This window comes from Scophthalmus maximus, chromosome 12, assembly GCF_022379125.1.
Source record: "Scophthalmus maximus strain ysfricsl-2021 chromosome 12, ASM2237912v1, whole genome shotgun sequence".
Taxonomy (NCBI): Eukaryota; Metazoa; Chordata; class Actinopteri; order Pleuronectiformes; family Scophthalmidae; genus Scophthalmus; species Scophthalmus maximus.
This window is the reverse complement of record NC_061526.1, coordinates 19,904,293-19,924,402: the sequence shown is the minus strand read 5'-3', so window position 1 is coordinate 19,924,402 and position 20,110 is coordinate 19,904,293. Positions and strand designations below refer to the sequence as shown.

The window sequence follows — 20,110 nt, the reverse complement described above, 5'->3', positions numbered from 1 at the left end:
CAGTTAGTTTGGTAAACATCAGTGGCTTAGACGCTGTTCCATCAGATATAATTGGACTCCTCCGGGGGGGGGGAAGAATGAATCATCAAAGTCAAAAGAGAGGGGAAAAGATGCATTGTGGGATGAGTGAAAGAGCAGGGAAGAGTGTTGTAAAATATAATGGTGAGACAGGGGGTTTGGGGTGTGGATGGGGGAAGGGGAGAGGGAGAACAGAGACCAAGGAAAAGAGCACAAAATGAGAAAACAGTGAATGATAAATGGAGGGAGTGTGAGTTGTGGAGAGCAAGGAATATAGGGGGTGGGGTGTTGTGTAACACTTATTCATGCGTACATGCATGTGTGCGTTTGTGTACGGGAATGTGGGTTTGTACACGTACCAACCAGGAATTGTCTGGGGGACATCTGTGTGTGTCCTAATCGATTCTCTCTGTGCTATCTTCAAGCCCCCCCCCCCCCCCCCCCCCCCCCCCCCCCCCCCCCCAGGGATATTTGTGTTTGCCTGCAGTGTGCTACTTTAAAAGAAGCTCTGGAAGAAAAAAGGAAAAAAAGGACACAAAAATTTGCAGGAGAGACATGCGCACACAGGCGGCGCACCTCACACAGAATAGAAAATCAGTAGCATTTCTCACATCTATCACTCTCCTTCCCTCGCTTTCTGTCTCCCTCTTCAAGGGATGTTCTCTCGGCAGCCAAAGCACAGTGAGCACAAACCGGCACAGAAGGAGCCCCAGTGCCAGTTTAGCAGCATCGTGGCTCGGGGCGACACTGCATTGTCCACTTTTTAAAAAATCTCACTTTGAGGGATTGAGTTAAAAATCATAGGCCTCCTCCTCTGAGAGCAGAGAAATGGGTCAAATGTAGGATTCAGAGTGTCTGTCACTGTCGTGGGTAACGAAAACACATACTTCACTTGTGAGGGAGGGTTGGGACTCTTCAAGGGGCCCCGACATAAATCTAAGACGTAAAAATGAATAATGATAATTAGAGAAAACTAAACTAATTGGTTGTTTCATACGCTCACAGCTCATTTACACAAAGGCTTGTGAGAAGTTGACACAAGTAGCCAAAAGGATTTGGAGGTCGTTATCGATATTAGACATCCTGTACATCATCAGTGGTTAATTTGTAAATCAGGAGTGAACTGTTCCAGCGGGTCAGGGGAGAGAAAAAGTATTAAAAAGTAAAAAAAATAAATTAAAATCCACAGTTCCTGGAGCACATTGGACAACGCAATTTGTTAACTGTTAAATTGAAACAAAACTGGCAGTGTTTGTTTTACATATATATGTTTTCTAAGAATATCTAACAATGAGTCATGCTGGGACATCGTGAAATCTGAATTGGAAGGTCCTTGGTTGACCTCTGAGTGGGATCAAGTAGAAAAATAGTAAAAAGTTGAAAAACCAAAGCAGCTCTTCGTCATTATTGAACAGTCGTGAAAGTAATTTTCCTGTTAATTCTTCAACTCTGACACTGAGTGTTTGCTCCTTCAATCCCAACGATAATTAAGAAACATTTTCACACTCATTCCAAGCTTGTCATAAGAAGGTGCAAGGGCAGTCTGAAGTCTGAACCGGAGGTATTAGCATAATAGAACATCCAGAAACTGAAGACACTGACCAGTGTGATTAGCTATGAAAAATATGTTTGCTTTGAATAGTCCTGGCTTCAACCAGGCAGCTGACGCACTAAGAGAAGGTCAGGAAGGGACAATTGTAGCTAATGAAGATGTAGAAGAAACGGAGGAGGAGGAGGAGGGCAGAAGACTGAAGCAACAGGTGACCCAGTGGGTGAGGATGAGAAGCCCAATTTGGAAAAAAAGTGTCCCCCTGTCCATGATTCCAAGTGGCTGGTCTGCGTCTCTTGAGGCGGCGGCACCACTGTGTGTTTGTGGAACCGTCAGATTCTGCATCAGCCCGGAGCACTCGCTGTCTGTGCGGAGCGCTGGTGGGGGAGGTTTCTGTGGTTTTTGAGGTGAAACCGTGTCACTGCATCGCCCCGAAGGCGATTCAGGGAGGAGCTCGTCAAGTTAACCCTGTTATCTGTCCGTGACGTACACACACACACACACACACACATGCGCGCGCAAACAAAACAGGCGTTATATAATCACTAACCATGACATGGCACTTGTTCCACTGAAATCCCCCTCCGGAGCGGAGATGGGGCGTGTTAAGCTAAAAGAAGGAATGAAGGCAGAGACTGTGGGAAATGGGGTTAGAGTGAGCGAGCGAGGAGAGAGCACAATTAGAACGTAACGTGAGTGTGTGTGTGTTTGTGTGCGTTTGCCTGAGGCGAGAGGGGGCGGCAGGAGGGGGTAAAATAAAAGGAGGAGAGGAACGGCAAAGATGTCGGAGCTGGAGATATTAGCGGACTGATGAGGACTCTAAAACCTCATACAGATACATATGTTGCTCTCTCTCTGTCTCTCTTTGTGTTGTGCCTGTTTGTCTCTGGGATTGCGGCAGCATCTTTCCCCTCCGCATCAAAGTTTTAAGGCATGGGGATTTTGTGCTGCTGCTGCTGGTGGCGAGGTTATTGGCGATGTGCAGTGTCTATGCCCACCTCTCTTTGTCTGTCTGCTGTGCCCAGCGGGATGTTTATCCAGGCCCTGCTCTCAGCAGACTGGGCTTTCCACCAATCATACTCAGCTTGAATACCAACGCATACACAGGCAGCAGCTGCCAAGCCACTTGTGGTAAACCACACGGGGGAGAGAGACGGAGAGTGTGTTTGTCTGTGTGTGTTTTGTGGGAGTTTGGGGTTACGCACGCTGGATCAAGAATAAATTAAACCGGAGTTCTGCCGGCGCGTTTTAGTATCACCCCATCAACTTTTTGTCAGTTCTCTCCGTCGTCACCCTCGCCTCTCATTACGATGCCTGTGTGCCTCTCATCGCCACCTGGCTCTGTGGCCAAGAAATGATAGCCGCTGTAGCTTAATTTAAATTGCCCATAACTGCCTCCGAGATATTTTGGCTGCTGATTCAACTCCTGTTGGGGTGTTTCGTTTTTATGTACATGGCGGCGTTACAGCCAAATTCAAAGAGGGTTTGTTGACGGCACCAACCGCTCACTGCGCAAAGTTTGCTCCCACTGCGGAATGTGAAAAAATGCCATGTGGCATATTGTCTTGACACGCATATTGTTTGATCGTCACAGGATGCCAGAGTTCACACACGTTGATTGACAGCTTCCAATGTTTTCTGGCTGCGTTTGATGATTTTTTTCCGACGTGTTACATCTGTGTTATCTGACGAGTCTTCCCCGACATTGTTTGGGGTCTGTGATGCAAGGTTGCTGTTTTTCTAATCTGCGTTCAGTACACAGGGAGACCAGTATTTGCATGTGAATTGCTTTTCTGTTGCCTCTGATGTGGGGCACGATAGCATGCTGAATGAGCGCCCGATGGGAAAAAAGCAACTCTTATTCCCCCCCCCCCCTCCTTTTATGTCTTTCTCTTTTGAAGCAAAAATAAAAAAAACAATAGGTGAAACAGAGGATCTTCTGCTGCATTGCTGCAGTTGAAACTGAGTCTGAAAGTGTAGAAAAAACTGTAAATAGATCCATGAGATTGAGGCTCAGCTGGGAGAGTTGGGATAGACCTCCCAGACGTCCCATAGCTCCAACCCCTGCATCCTCCCCCCTACTCTATCCTCAACTTCCCCGGCCACACTTTCTTTCCTCTTTTCTTCTCCCTCTATCTTGCCTCCCTCGCTCCTCCCCCTGTTTCGGAGCCAGCTGTGTATCTCTGCTAATGACGCTGAGAAAGCATGCTGTCAGCACATCCTCCGAGCCGCCGGGGCATGGTTACATAAGCTGGTTAACAGAGCAGGCCTACTGCCATGTCAAGCGCTCATCATTATTAGGAGGAGGGGAAGAAAAAAAAAGAAGAGAGAAGAAGAGGAAGAGGAGAGGGACCAAAGTGAAGTGAACATATGCTGCTCACTCTCTTTAACTCATTTCCTGTCTCACTATCTCCAACACACACACACACACACACACACACACACACACACACACACACACACACACACACACACACACACACACACACACACACACACACACACACACTTATGCACCTCATCAACAATCATCATCTCACCCCCATCATCTGTACGGCAGTCTCATTTTTCATCCACCCTCCTCCCCTTCCTCCTCACTTGGCATCAAAAAATTACCACATTCCAGCAAACTCTTTTTCATCTTCCCTCGCTTCCTTTGTCTATCACACACACACACACGCGCGCAAACAAACACATTAATACACAAACACAGATGCAAACACTGCTGAGCAAACGGCTCCAGCCAGCCAGGGGTCTTTTTATGCTTCTTTCAGGACGATGAGGAGGGGCCGCTCCTCTCGCACTATACCAGGGGCCCTAATTAGAGCCATCAGGTAATTAAGCACAATTAGCGGATTAACGAGTATGTGGGAATAAGAACGAAAGACCTCCCACCAATTCTTGCCGAAGGCATACAAAGAGGAAAGTAGGCCTCCACACACACACCAGGCCCTTCCCTCCTCCCTTTTTTCCTCCTCATCTCCCAATACTACCGTGGCTCAACTTTAATGCATCTTTTAAGACCTTTGGCAACCCTGCTTAAAAAAAGTAGATTCTCTTTAACAATCTAAATCTCCCCCGTTGTGTACTCCACCATCTAATCTCTAATCTCTAACACAGACGCAGAAAGCAAGGTCAGGTGGGAAAAGAAAAGAAAGGCAAGCACAAGGAAAGAATATGTGGATGGAGAGTTGGATGCATGAAATGGTTCTGTGGCTCAGCAAAAGAAAAAAAAAACCCTCTGACTTATAACATTATTAGCCCGCTAACAAAGAGAAATGAGCTGCTTACGCGCTACAAATTGAAGCACCGCCTGAAACAAATGAAGCTTCACAAAAACACAAGCAAGGTTTTAAAAACATGGTCATCCATCTTTCATTCGCGACGACTCGCCGGTTCCCTTTTTTGCTCCAACCGTCCTTCAGGACGCATTTGAGGGCTAACCAGTGTTCCCTTGCGCCCGGCAGACTTGTGCACATGAATTTAAATGTGTAGCATTAGGAATGCATCCGTTTATATTGACTCAATGTCTTGGTTTCTTTTGTTATTTCAGCCCTCTAGCTCAGCTGGAGTAATGGTAGCTCTGCTAATATAAAGTTATGGCCCATTGTGTGTTTGTGTGTGCAGTTTGCCATCAACTATGAATACATATGCTTTACCTGCACCTGGAGCAAGGTGTGTAAACTCAGCTTTGATGTTGATTATGTACTGCATTGATTTGCCTGTGTAGCAGTTTGGCTTCTCTTTTCATTTAAGTGTGCATCTGTGTGTGTGAATAGTTTGCTTTATGCAAGTGTGTGCGCTTTGCGATGTGATGGAGTAAAAGGGTTTGAGGAGATGGGGGGAAAGTAAAGAGGAACAGAGAGGGGGGGACACAAAGAGAGCATGGTTGCACATGCACCAGCCTCTATGTACTTTTTTTTTGTCCGCAATATTATGTAATAAGAGAAACTGGCACAGAGTGGTTTAAGCGAAAAGCTAAAAAGGAACAAGGGAAAAGCTGAATAGAAGGGGGAAAAAAAAATAAAGCTGCGGGAGCCAGACCTAAATATTCAGAGATGTATTGCATTAATGGAATATGCTTCACTACAATATAGTGTGCGGCCATTTAGGGATCTGCCTTTGTCATTAGGCAAATTAAATCTTCTTAATGTTCCCTCTGTTTAGTAATGGAAGCTCCTCTGTCATCCCCCCTCCGTCCCTCCCCCTCTCCCACTGTCTTGCTCTCTCTCTCTCGAGTCTCCCCCTGGCATCCCTGTGGTGCTCTGTACTCCGCAGTCAGCTTTTGCTGTCTAGCATACGCCATTAAGGCTCTAAGTACATCTTCCCAAGACTCTGTACTTAGCTGTGGTGCTGTCACTGCAGTGCTGCAAAGCTCCTGCTGCCCAAGCACAATGCTGCCACGGCGCAGCGACGCCACATTCTCATCATCACCTTTCCTCTGTCACGAATAGCTTGGGCATCTTTGTCGCCTGGTAGCGGTGGACACGCCACAAGGATCGCCGCGATTAAAGCAGTACATTTAATTGTGTATGTGTCGCAATCGGTTTCAGCTCCCATTACTTTTTTGGTGGGGACTGGATATTTCAGCTTTGACAGACAACATGAATGTCGAAAAGTGAGGGAGAAAAATCATAAAGAATTGGAGAAAAAATGGAGCAAGAAAGAAATGGGAGGAGATGCGAGAGGAGGAGAGTGTGTCTAAAAAAACACAGTTCAAACTCCCAGCACAGAGGGTGCAGTTACCTCTCACTGCCTGACAGAGGCAGCAGAGATGCAGCTTTCCTGTAGCCACTTTCAATGCCCCTATTTACACAGACGAACAAAGACAAATCATCCTTTTCTTTCTCTCTCTCAATTACATTGCTACAAACGCAGACATACATGTTTCTCCCTCCCCCTCTGTTTTTTTCTCATCTTAAATTCGGCAAACAAAAAAAAAGCTAAAGAAACGTAGAGATGTAGAGACCCTGCTTCTCTGATTGGTGCAGATGTATCTCTCTCCTCGAGTCAAACACGCAACAAGCAGAAGACAAGCACCGCCACTCCCATCCTCCGCGACCACCTCCGCGTTCCGCCGTCTCCGTCTTTAATGGGCAGTGTCGAACTAGCTGGTGATCCGCACTGACAGTGTGAAGGCACAGCTTGCAGCGAAGGCTAATTGGTGTGGACTGGCTCAGAGAGTGTGTAGCCATTCGGCGGTTGAGTGGTTGGGGGGAGGGTCGCGAGGCCAGAGAGCAATGGCGGGACGTACAGTGACAGGATCATACAGTGCAGAAGAGGAAGGGCTCCTTTCTCCTCCTTGCGGGTCTTTTTAATCATTATCAAGGGCATCCTGATGGCTCAGTGCACACTCTGGGCCTTGTACTTGTTACACCGAACATCAAACACAGGCTCAAGGCTTTTCCTTACTTGTAAGGTTGCTCACAGGTAGGTTTTGCCAAACAACCAAAGTGATCATTTGATACTTTTACGAATGTTCTCCAAAAACCAAAATGTTCCCTTTTATTGGGCTACACTTAAAAATTCACAGAAAAAGGTTATTCCCTATGTGAAAATAACAGATGGCCTACCCTCATGCACACACACACACACACACACACCAAATACACAACCATTTACATGTGCACACGCACAATGGCAATATAAATACAGATGTGTTGCAGTGGTACTGTAGTACGCTTGACATTTGGCTGAAATGTCTCTGATGCTGACACAGCCACTGCCAGGGTGGACTGATGCCCCAGAGGCAGGATTCAGTGCTCACTCTCTGAATCATCAGCACGTGTACACACACACACACACACACACATAGCTACGGGCGTCAGAGGCTCCTCTATGTTGGGTTGATGGGGTCTTCCCCACCTCTGATCCCTGTAGAGCTTTGTACAGCTCATCCAGAGGCGTTAGTATCCATCGCTGCAGGGCTCGCTGTCAGGAGAACTGTTTGTGTGAGTCACAGCCTGCAGAGGAAGCCAAACTGTACACAGACCCACGGCCAGGCTGTCTATATATGTAGCAGGAGACGTGTGTGTGTGTGTGTGTGTGTGTGTGTGTGTGTGTGTGTGTGTGTGTGTGTGTGTGTGTGTGTGTGTGTGTGTGTGTGTGTGTGTGTGTGTGTGTGTGTGTGTGTGTGTGTGTGTGTGTGTGTGTGTGTGTGTGTGTGTGTACGTATATATATATGCGTGCATATCGTACCTGTTAACCTTCCTGCTTCCCATGTGTCTGCTAATGCCTCTCATCTAGATGTAAACGCCAACTCTGTGTATTTTCGTTCGCAAACCGTAAGTCGGACCAAAAATAATCTCTCATTTTTACGCTTTGACATATCTGCAGCGTGTCAGTCCTGGGAGGGGTTGGAGTAGGAGTCGAGAGACGGAGAGACGTGTTGTGATTCAAGCATGACCCACATGCAGGTAACTCAATAAGGCGAGTGTGCACACCGACGCACTTTGATAAGGGACCATTTAGCATGAAAGATGATAACAAAAGCACATTTCAGCCCAAGTAACTGTCACTGCTTTGTCGGCTTTGGCCACTGGAGAGCGCTTGTTGATGCAGCTCCCATCAGCGGCGTGTGCGTTGTTGAGGAAATTAAATCAAATTCGCAAGTAACTAACATTTTTGTGGAAGTCGTGTTTTGTGTGTCAAAATCAGGGCAACGTATCGGCTTGACTTCATCCTCTGTCCTCAGAGTCTCAATTTTCCTTCATTTTAGGGGCAATTAATCTACCTCTACCCCTGAGTGCCCTACTGCCAACAAATGAGCAAACAGTGAGCTTACTTGCTTTCCCGCTCACTTAGTTAGGTTTTCTTCTGCCAAACAGCTTCCATACGTCCCCTGATCATCTCCCATACAGGGCCACAACTGGGTGTCCTCCATTTGAGCTTTATAGCCTCTGTGGGCCCCATTCAGGATGAGCTGTCCCTCAGAGGAACGCGGACCCCGTCTGCCCTGAGCTATTTAGTCTGGTGTTAAAATCTGCCGCTGCCATCCATTGCCAAGCTTGTCATAATAACGAGCTTACAGTGTGAACGCCCAAGATTACGCTAGATATTGGCAGTATTCTACTGTGCCCTTATTTGTTAGCTTCCTCCCGCTAATCTGATATGCAGGATGATGGACGCCAGCAGTTTGAGCTGGGACAGTTGGATAGTGACGTCAATATTTTGTCAGCCTTGTTCTGTGTGTAACGCTGGACTTGCACTGATATAATCCGGAGAGACGGCAGGTTTCAGTGAAAGTGGATGCTGGTATTTATGCTTGGGTCCCGGTTGCCAGCGTTGGCTTCAGCGTCTGTCGAATTGAGTCGAGGCTGACCAATGCTGGATTTTTGGGGCTGGTGGTGATACTCATTTCAGGGTAAATAGTTACAGTATTACTAGATTGGCTGATACAATTTTAATAATACTGTATGTTAGCGTTGCATTGAAAAGGGGAAATTGATTGGGGTCTTTGTTAATTACCTTTGTAGAATTGTATTTTGTAACTTACCTTGCATTTACTTATGTACATTTTTAGGTAGCTATACAAAGTCGTATCCTTGCAGTCGTTGGCTGGGCTGGATTCTCTTTCCTCTCTGTAGAAAAGAAATGTAGGACAAAAGTCCTATAAGTTTCAATGGTTTTTTTTTTTATCTGCACAGTTGTTCAGCTTGATGTTTTGTAGATGCAACAAGTGGAAGATTTCCCAGCATTTTACAACAAAGACATGGACCAACAGTTGCAAATTTGTTGTTTTGTTATAATAGAGTTGTCAAGTAATCGCAAGTTAAAGTAGTTTTTTTTTCCAACTTTTCCTCCACAACAAATCAGAACTTAAATACTCCACTACCTTAATACTTGATACTAGACGTTGCACTTCAGAAAGGGAGAGAAGCAGAAGGTACACGGGGGAACTTTTCTCAGAAGGTCACCGAGGCTTTCTGCTAATTGGACAAGTGGCTTTGGTTGCTTAGTAACAATAGGCACAACAGCAGTACAACCTACCAACCACCTTGTGTTAAAAGGATGAAAGCAGCACATCTGGCTTTTTACATTCAGTTTTTCAATATGTGAATGATCCCTTACTCTCCGTATTGTTCTTCAGATGGCTTGTTAGAGAACGTCTAATGGCGCACAGAGTGGAGTTGAGCAAAGCCATCATTCCATTCTTTGGTTCAGAAGAAAAAAAAAAGATCTTCGTTGCTATGAGCTTTAAGTAGCACATTCTTCCCCATTTGAATGCATCTCTCCTCTCGGAGATGCCCGCAGCTCGTGCTGTAGCTGCTCCGCGAGATGCTGGTGTGTGTAATAGGGCTGCTTTGGAGAAGCTCTCCCCCAGCTGCCGTGCTAATTGAGGCGCAGAGACGAGCCCAAGCCAGATGGAGGGAAGATGCCGCAAATTGATTCCTCGCATTCGTCTTCATTAAGGTCTCGGCTCTGGGGCTCTGTGAAGAAAAAGTGTGAGAGGAGGAGGGGAGGAGAGAGTAGTGGGAACGCAGGGCAGAGGAGACCCCCCCCCCTCAGGCCCTGAGGACTCTGCTCTGATTCTTCAAAACAGTGCGTCTGCTCACGTTTGTGTTTGTGTGTTGACGGGGAAAGAAGAGGGACAAGAAACCTCAAGCTACCATAATTCTTCATCAGAAATACACCTTGGCATGTACTCTGCCAACTTCGGCCCCTGTTGCTTCCTGCCTTTTTAACCCCTTAGTGACCCTCAACTCCTGATGAAACACCACCTTTCCCCTGCCTCCAGCGCTGGTCAGCCAGTTCTCTGCCACTTTCAATTACGTGTTACCAACTTCCACTAACTAGGGCCCCGAGGTGCAATCCACCATGGCAGCTCGCACAAGTTTCACACCATCATCGTATATCGTGGATATTGTATACACACACACACACACACACACACACACACATCCTCTTCTGTTGACCAAATCGGCTTTAAATGAATTCCCTGCGTTTGTCTTGCTCACAGGCCCGTTGATGCAGCGTCTGCAATTACCAGACAACATAGGAAGAATGATCCGTCACTTCCACAAATTACTTTCCCCCCATACTTAATGGGCCCCATGTTTATGTAACGATCCCCTCAAATTCTCACCGTGGGAGCACTGACACTCCGTCTTCCTGCCACGCTCCGGAACTCCACACATCTTTCCCCACCACCCTGCACCTACAAGGACATGTGATGTGTCGATGTACAACTTTATTTTTTTTTCTGCGTCACAAACATCTATGCAATAAAAATAATTCTGTTCTATTTTTCCCCGCATATTGGGGGGAGAGGATTTGTCAACGGCGATAATCTTTTGGAGCGTGCGGCACGGAGGTAACATGAAAGGGGATTTTGGATGGCAGGGGCAGGCTGGCAGGCAGGGGTGCAAGCGCTGTAGTTGGTTAGCTGAAGGTGGGAGGTTAGCAGGCGGAGGAAGGGGTTTGGCGTTTGATGTTTCATCTGTTATTCGTGCCACGTTACCTGGATTATGCGCCGACTGACTTGGGATGGGGGGGTGGGGGGGGGGGGGGGGGGGGGGGTGTTACTTAGGCCTGTCACCAAGCCGTCTGGAAGGGATTTTTCATTTCACTGTGTACTTCGATCCCTCGCTTTCTCTCTAACACACACCAGCGTCCTTTTCATTCCTCGTAATCCTCACCCATCCTGTGACATTCCTATCACGGGCCCAGATCCCGGTTTTCTCTTTCTCTTCGTCCATCCATCCATCCATCCATGCAGCCAAACTCCTCCCTCCCTCTATCCCGCTCTCTTCCGTCAGCTCTTCCTTCTTCTGTTCTGCGGTGACATTAAGCTGCTTACCGCATGTCTTGTTGTAGGCTTACAGTGTGCCGGACGCACAGTTTTACTGTCACTCTGTATATACAGGTACTTTATGAGTCACAGCCTCTTTGACTACTTCCTCTCTGCGTGGCTCCTGTGATTTACGTATCTGACTCAAACCTGGTAACATCAAGCAGGGGGAATTTCACAGGCATTTCCTCAGTGCCAAAGCTGAAGCTATGAGTTCTTTTTATTCCTTGTGACATATTCAGCCTTTTTCTCTGTACTTTTTCCTCCGATTGTATAATTATAAAATATAATTCTCACTCGCAGAACGTTTGGTAGTTAGCTGTGTCACCTTGGGCTGTGACACCATTTGAAAAATTCCTTTAAGGGAGGAAATGCATAAATTATTTCTGCATTTGCCATAAAAAAGAACAAACTCAGAAGGCAACTCAGAGTTTCTGTTGGTAATCCCGTTCTGTATTTCACACGTTTATTTCATACACCTCTCTTGTGCTTTCGTAGCAGCTCTTAGATTTTTTCTTTTTCAAGAGAAAACCTGGGTAACTCTGTCTCCTCCACCTCACAAATCTGTCTAGAAATCCGCGACACACCAACGGGACACTTTGTCCCAGAACTACGAGGCAATTGTCCCACGTTGTGTCTTTATGAGTAGAGATAATTATGCATCCCTGCCACGATGGCTCCAGGTGATAGTGTTTTGTTATTGTATCTTTTTGTAGACTCGCTCATTATCATCAACCCAGCGTCCACAAATTTATGCATTTTCATTAAATGCTACTACAATGTCATTTTTCTTCACATTAAGAAATATTAATTTACATGAAAGGAGGTAATTATAGATCCTCTTTGGTATCACCTCTCCATCTTTTCTCTCCCGTTTGCCCCCCCCACCACCTCCTCCTTATTCTTCTACTTTTCCATTTCTAGTTTTCCTCCTTCCCTTCCTCTGTTCCCTTCCAATGAATGCTAAAGCGCAGCCTTGGGCGTCGATGTATACTTCCTGCTTGTGCATTTTTAATTTCATCTGATCTTGGGCCTGGGGATTTGGCAGCCCTTTCAACGCAAAGGCTTCGTTCCTGTGCCTTTGGAGCAGACCTCAGCTTTGCATCCTTCCAGTGCCTCTGGACTGCAACGTAAACGCCTACTTACATTTCTCACAAGGGCAGCCGGGTCACCTCACCATATAGCTTACTATGGAATCACTTACCACCTTCTCTTCTGTTTATGTCAAGTTTTGACATTTCTTTCCCCACCTCCCACTGCGTCTCTCTCTTCCCTCTCCCACTTTCCCTTTCATTCCCTCCCTCTGCTCGCCTGCTTTCATCCAGTATTTGTATTCACTTCAAGCTGGTGCATTTCAACTTATTCACTTTGTTTGCAGCTGCCAACGCTCGTATCTGGCAATTATTAAGACCCGTTTGAAATTGAAATCAGCATCTCCAGTCCGTCATTCTCACTTCTTCTTCCAGTGTTGCTTTCGGAAGGTCGGAAATCTGTGAACCACTTTATGTATTCGTTAAATCTACCTCTTCATTCCCCCAGCTTGTCTGGCCTGACCTCTTGACCTCTCCTTGCAGCATGTTCTCTTTCACTTCACTTCCTGTCTGCACCTTTGCCTCTTTAACATAGAGGAAACCGGTATTCCAGGACCAACTCTTTTGGTTCCCTATGATTGCTTTTCTCTCCCCCCTTTTCTGTCTGTGCTGGTAAAGGAGCGAAAGGTGAGACAAAGCTCAATGGTTTTGCTGTAGATTCCTGAATTGGTACAAAGTGTTGGCCCTTGAACTGTAAAGCTCATCGTGTTCAAGCTTGTGAGAAGAAAAAAATGGGAAGAAATATTACTTATCACAGAAATGGTAAAAAAAAAAGGAAAAGAAAAAAAAGCTTGAAGCTTCCTGAGGTCATTATTTTTCTACCGAGGTTGAGAGTTAAGAATGAAGACAGACAGAGAAGCAGGGATGCAAGCAGACATCCGGAGCATATTCTCTAATGCAGTGATCGTGCCCCTGCAAATACCAACAACACTCCTTCAATAAGCGGGTGAGTACATCCTCAAAGGGTGCACTTTCAAGAAGCTCTGAATGAAGGGGGACTCCAGACAGACAGACACACACACACACACACACACACACACACACACACACACACACACACACACACACACACACACACACACACACACACACACACACACACACACACACACACACACACAGCACTTCCCATTTTCATGCTAAATCTCAAAAACAAACATGGACATTGAAAAGTGACACCATTAGTGGGGTAATCTATTTGCAATTAACTGTAGCTCCTTTGTTGGAGAAACAGCGGACAGATGTTTCATTAGTGTTGACGAAGAAAAGTACAAACAGACGCTGAGGGTCAACAGTCTGGGGAGAAGTACTTTATGATGATATAATGCACCAAACGCAGCACATGTATTATTTATGTAAGATCTCTACGTACAGTATACGACTCCTCGCTCAAGAATATCAGTGTTCGCTTGTGGATTTTTTAGTGTTGACGTTTTTACCGAGCACTTGTGCGGTCACATTAATTAAAAAAAATAATCTGTTAATCATTATTCTTCACTGATTTCATTACTCACTGACAGTTGTAATTTATTACAGCATCCGGCTCTGACCTTTAAAACTCAAATTAACGTGGTTGTCTCTCCTAAGGGGAGAGTTGTCAGTCAGGGCAACACATTTACACGACGCTAAGGTCTGTGTCCTGTTTTTGTCCTTTCTTATAATAACATTGAAGAGAGAAAACATGTAGGCTGGTGTGCATGAAGAATTCAACCAATTATACCAAAAATTAAATGGTAATTGAGAGTCCGTGCAATATGGAGGGGGTCCCGTGCCTGTGTGGTACTTCCAAAACAGAATAGGTATCAACACACAAAGTATATGATTAGAACTAATAAAGCCTTAAAGTCCTGCATGGCCTCTGTTAACACGACCATGGCTGCCCCCTGAATCTGCATAACTAATCCATTACCCTCAATCATCTTGAAATTGACTCAACACCTGACCCGGGCCATTAATATTAGCTCCGACTTCACCAATAATCAAGCATAGGCTGAGAGGTGCTTGTTGGGCAGGATGGTATGGGTGCAAGGGCGTAACTGCCGGGGAAGTGAAATGATTAAAGTAAATAAATGAGAAGACACTAATGTGTGTGTTGTATTCACCTGTGTCTCCACTGCTCGCTACGGTACTGCAATTTGACATGAAAAAAAATCTATTGCCCAAACATCCCTTTTCCAAGTGTTTAAGTGAATGTTTCACTTTCGCAACTAATTGCCAAATGAAGGAATTGACAGATAGATTTTCTTAAAAAATGAGACATCAGTAAAAGTTTCGACAGGACAAGTCAAACTGCCAGGGAGGTAAATTAACCAGCGGTGTCAGTATGTCAGCCGCAATAACGTACATCAGCTGCCTCTTCACTGTCAATCGCATTTTCACCTGTCAGAATTTCAACATGCACAAAAATAATCAACCTTAGAAAAAAACAGAAAAACTTGCTTGAGTTTTAACACGATACCACAAATGTGATTTCTAAAGTTTTTAATTAATGGTCCAGGATTCTCACACTGGTATTTAAAGCGGGAAGTAGCACAACTAACTTTCACCGAACTGAAAACTCTAATATAATTAATTTCTAAAGTTGGTACATTAATTATGGTATGTTATAATTACCAAGGAAAGCAGCAGTAATAATATGTTGCCAGCAAACAACAGTGCAAAAATATAGATTCACGACTGCATGTGTTGTGTACACACAAAATACACAAACACTCAAACACACTTGACAAACCCTCAACATTCAACCCTCATTTCACCCAGCCCACACACACACACCTCCTTCAGTGCAGCATTCAGCAGAGAGCAAGGCAACTTTTTTGTAAATATCCCCTCTAAATGTGAAGATGTATTCCTTTGCAGTGAGTCATTGACATTATAAAAAAAAAACAAAGAAAGGATTTAGGGCTGCAGATTAAAACGATGCCTCTTAACAGTCCCCCAAAATGCTGTAAAATGTTTACTGTTCACCATGCTCCCTTCAAACGTCTGAGCGTTATGTGAACATCAAGGAAAGGGAAGAGTTAGAGAGAGAGGTGGATGATAAAGTTCCTCAAAGAAAAGACAGATGATGCCAAAATGGTGTGAGTACAACAAAACCACAGAAAAAGGAAGAACTTGTGGACAAAGAAATAAGACTAAGAATCTTAATCGTTCAAAATTAAAGTATCTCTATTCCTCAAATAGAAAAAGCTAATTATATAAAAAACAGGATTTAGGAGCGAGATTTGTTTCAAAGGCATAAATAGAGCAGATTACGGGAGAATAAAGGATGGATCAAAGGAGCCGATGAGAAAAATACAAACGACAAACCACTTTATATTTGATAGATTTATCCACATAGCTGGAAAATAAGTTTCTTTAAGAATCTATTTTGTGCTTAGTTGTATTTAGTTTAGTTATAGTCTCAAATTAGATTTAATTGCAGACTCCAGCACAACCCCCCCAATCCCATTTAATTTACTGGCAAGTGAGGGCTCTGAGCGGCTCTCCATCTCGCTCTTCTGCCCCATTCTCTCTATTGATATTGTGGAGTGGAAAGCAGTTTCCCTTCCCCATTTCATCCTGGCAGATGTGGAGACCACGCCCGGCCGAGCACATCATCCAACCTGCCCCTGGATTCAGATCCCAGAGGATCTGCGGTTGTTGTGCCACACGTCGCCAAGCTGCGCATGTCTGGCCGGCAGCCACCGTCTGGAGCCTGTCGATGAACTCTAATCAACCTTTCCTCGGTGCCATCATTTTTGATGCAGCTCCAAACATCAACCAATTTTAGATATCTTTAGAAAAATTTTCTTTGTGTCATGCCACCTCCAGCGGTTCAAAACGCTACATCTTCACAGCCGCTGTTGTGGGATTTTTTTTCTCCCCCGCCATGTTTGTAGTGTCATGTCTCTGAAGTCACTAACTGTGAAAACGTATCTCCACAGGTGGCAAATTAACAATAACACTACTAATTACTCACAGGTTATAGTTCTGAGACTGTTTGTTGCTGCAAAAATCCAGTTGGCATGTGCAAACTCAAAAAGCAGCAGCTGAATTTTAAATTTAAGGAGATGTTGAAAGTCCAGTTGCTCCTGATTTGACGGCCTTCTGAATAACTATGACCTTGATAATGAGAATCTCCACAGACACAAGACAAGATTTGGCCATGTGGTTTCTCAAAAATCAATCCACACAAAGCCAGATGAAGTTTGAGTCTATTCCTACATCTTTTTTTTCTTTGTAATACAGATTGGAGGATATTGGAGGGGCTGGGTGAAAAGACACATGATGGACAGGTGCACTCACGGTCACGGATCTCAGCTGAATTTAACACCTTACCTCAAACGTGCACTGCCGACGAGACGTAAAAGGCATGGTCGATGACCTTTTGTAATTTTTCCGGCCACAGGCTCTCGGGGTGATGCAGGTGGAAATGTGCTGGGATTAGGAACAGTGAGTGTGTTGTGGGTTGGCTTCAATCACGACCAATCAAGTCTCTGTTCCCGTGTTCCTTTTCAAAAGCAGCCCTATAATTTGTCCTTTGTCTGCAGGGCTCATACAGCACCTGAAGGGAATGACGCTGGTTTTTATACATGTTTAGTCTTTTAAAAAATGATATATCACGTTGGCTTCACATTGTCGTTGAACATTTTCATCCAACATTATAGGCCTTTTAAGATTTCTGAATGCATTTTTTCTTTTCTTCTGGTACAGTCAGACCTTGGTTTCCTTTCATATTGTATGGAAAAGAAAATCAACTTGCATACTTGAAAGTCATTTTAGAAAATTGACTTTATCCGGTTCAACGTTTGGTTTCCATTTATTGCTCTCAAGGAAAGAGCCCAAAGTCGTTTAAGAAGACTTTAGGGTTCTCCACTTTATAATATGTGAAAACACAAAGGATACGCAAACATTGACATGGTGAAAAGGGATACGACTGCTGGAACGGTAGCAACTGAACATTGCTTTGAGTTGTCTTGGAAACTAAAGCCTGCGGGTAACGTGTTACGGCAAAGGTGGACAGTTATGTATTGATGTCCAGTGGACATCCAGTACAGTCCAATCACCCTCATAGAAAACCTTCACAGGATTCTTTATCATACTACTGCCTAATGGAAATAGAGGCATGGAAATAGTGCACGGCGTAATACACCATGCTCAATGTGTCAGGTAGATGTGATTATGTCAGAACCGTTGGGCAGTGAAAGCACAGCCACCCCTCATTCTTGACATCCCAATTGTGTCGTACACCCTGAATGCCAAATTGATGTGGAAACGTCTCCTCCATGCACAATGGTGCACAAAAATAGAGCCGTGTGTCTGTCTTCCTTCCATTTTGGGTTTTGCCTCTCGCTTCCTCTCATCGACTCGACGCTTTGATCATCAGGCGATAGAGTTCTACTTTTTCCACCCACTTCTATTCTTCTGCTCCTTATACCCTTTTCTTTCTTCACTTCATCTTCTTCTTCATTTCTCTCTTCTACCCCTTGTCCTCTGCCCAACTCTCCAGTTTCTTCATCACTATATCTTTCTTTTTGCTGTCTCGCATCGAGAGGTGGCGAGAAATTGAAAGTCGTCCTTTTCCTTTGTCCGGTCCTCGTTCACTTTTTCTTCTTCTCCATTTCAGACTGTGGGTATCATCAAAGACAATGACATTTTGGGAAAATACCACCACGCCTTTGTATCTGACTCGTCTGTGCTCTTTGACCTCTTCAGTCCCTCAGTAGCAGTGGACACTTCTCTTGTAGTTTTAAATACATTTTTGGGGGTTGCTTGTGTGAAAACAATGTTTTTCTCTTTGTCATAATGGGCAAGTGTAATGTGTACTCCAGTGAAATGTCCAGGGTCAAAGAATACAATATTGCTCCAGTAGCAGTAATAAGAAAATAATGATCTTTTTAGAGAGTCTGGCTGCTGATCAGAACCTCCCCCGAAATCGGTTTCATCTTCCTCCCGATGAATGCCTGGCGTAATCACCAGGTGAGAAGCTCAGGCCAAAGTGCAACTGGAAGCTTTGCACCCTAATGGCTGTCATTTGTCCCTGCCATATTGGGTGGCAATTGAATAACTTCATTGGGTTGGATGAGAAATTGCCATTTTTTGGTGCATTTAAAGCAATATCCTCCATAGCGCTGGTCATAAATCACCATGGACAAAGGTAGAAAATGAGAATAGCAAAGGAATGGTCAAAAATCCTAGCAAAATAAATCTAAATGGCGTGGCCACACATTGAATCCTTTTTCAAACATCTCTTGAACCATGTTTTTTTACGTCTTCCATGTGTGATTTGCACACATTTTTTTTTTGACAAGTCTTACTTCCCATGTCAGTTTGACCCACTTCACCACATTACACAAGAGCTGCTTTCGGACAGGCACAGAAGTCCAGACTTTTTCCTGAACTTTTTTTTCCGGAGGGGCTGCATGCAAGAACACAAATGTTGCCTCATGTCTGAGTGGTGACTGGCTTTAGGGCCCCAAGGAACGATCTGCCTGAGGAAAATTGGCTCAACTGAGTCATTCTTAACATCCCTTCATAAAACTTACTTTTATTGGCCATTCCAGATTTTAATTTCTCCTAAAAACTGTATTTTCAAGGTTTCCTACTTCTTTTGTTTTCATTTGATCTCTTTTAAACCCATTGTTTTGTTTTATTTTGCCCTTGTTTTCTTTGCACCTGAAATTCACTACAACATTCATTAAATATTGATTTGGTGGTAACTCTTGGACATTTTAAACCCACAGTCTCAAACTTCTTAACTTCTGTTTGAAGTTGTTTTAATTAGTTTCCCATCACAATATTCATTAACTATATTTACTTTTGTTTTAAATTGATTTCTCTACTTTTATCTGGTATATTTGATATTTTCTATCTGCTGTTAATGACGACATTGCCATCACTGATTTTCGAGTTTGAAAATAAGACGTGTATTTATTTATTGATTGCTACATAGCTATTGCTTTACGAGGAAAAATAACACCAGACAGGATGATGAAATACAACAATGCAACATTGAGCAGAGAAAATGGAACGATAAATAAATAGATTGGACTAGTCTGTGTGAATACGAGCCAATGTCACTCATTTGTACACACGTTTTCTTGGCATGGAAGGTCAACAACATTTGTGAAGGGTGAACATATAGTGCATGGGTACACACACACACACACACACACACACACACACACACACACACACACACACACACACACACACACACACACACACACTCTGTTGCCCCATCAGATCAATATTCCCATGTACTGTGTGGTCAGATCATGGTCTAAGAGGCAGCATATACTGGAAGTGTGATAAATGCGGGCAGATAATCATGGGCTCCTTGACTTGGGCGGAAGTCTTACATTTTATGTCAAGTGGAGCTGCCGCTGTAACCGCTGTCAATCAATATTCCTGGCAGCCTCCGTTACCGCTGCTGCTGAATAACAGTCATCTGACCCCACCTATCTGCTTGACCTTCACCAGGTCTGACACCCACACAGATACACACCCCTACACTCACCACACACACACTTGGTCACACAGAAGCATTGCACACATGTACACACAAATGTGCACTGTCTATGAATGCAGAATCACTGTGTTGAGAATGATGGGTTGTCTGCTTCAGGGAGTAATGAATTTATATCCTCTGTCAGCATCGCTGAAGGACAGCCACAGTGG

At 44.5% G+C, this 20,110-nt stretch overlaps 1 long non-coding RNA gene across 9 annotated transcripts in view; it reads left to right on the top strand.

Moving 5' to 3' along the window:
• The window catches only part of LOC118318591, a 175,554-nt gene that overhangs the window by 24,709 nt on the left and 130,735 nt on the right, over positions 1-20,110 (top strand). For 2 of the 9 annotated variants that reach the window (XR_004795774.2, XR_004795776.2), the window contains exon 3: positions 7,904-7,983. The exons of the other annotated variants lie outside the window; for them this stretch is intronic. This is a non-coding gene — a long non-coding RNA (uncharacterized LOC118318591). The remainder of the gene's footprint in view (positions 1-7,903; positions 7,984-20,110) is intronic. 9 annotated transcript variants of the gene reach the window in all.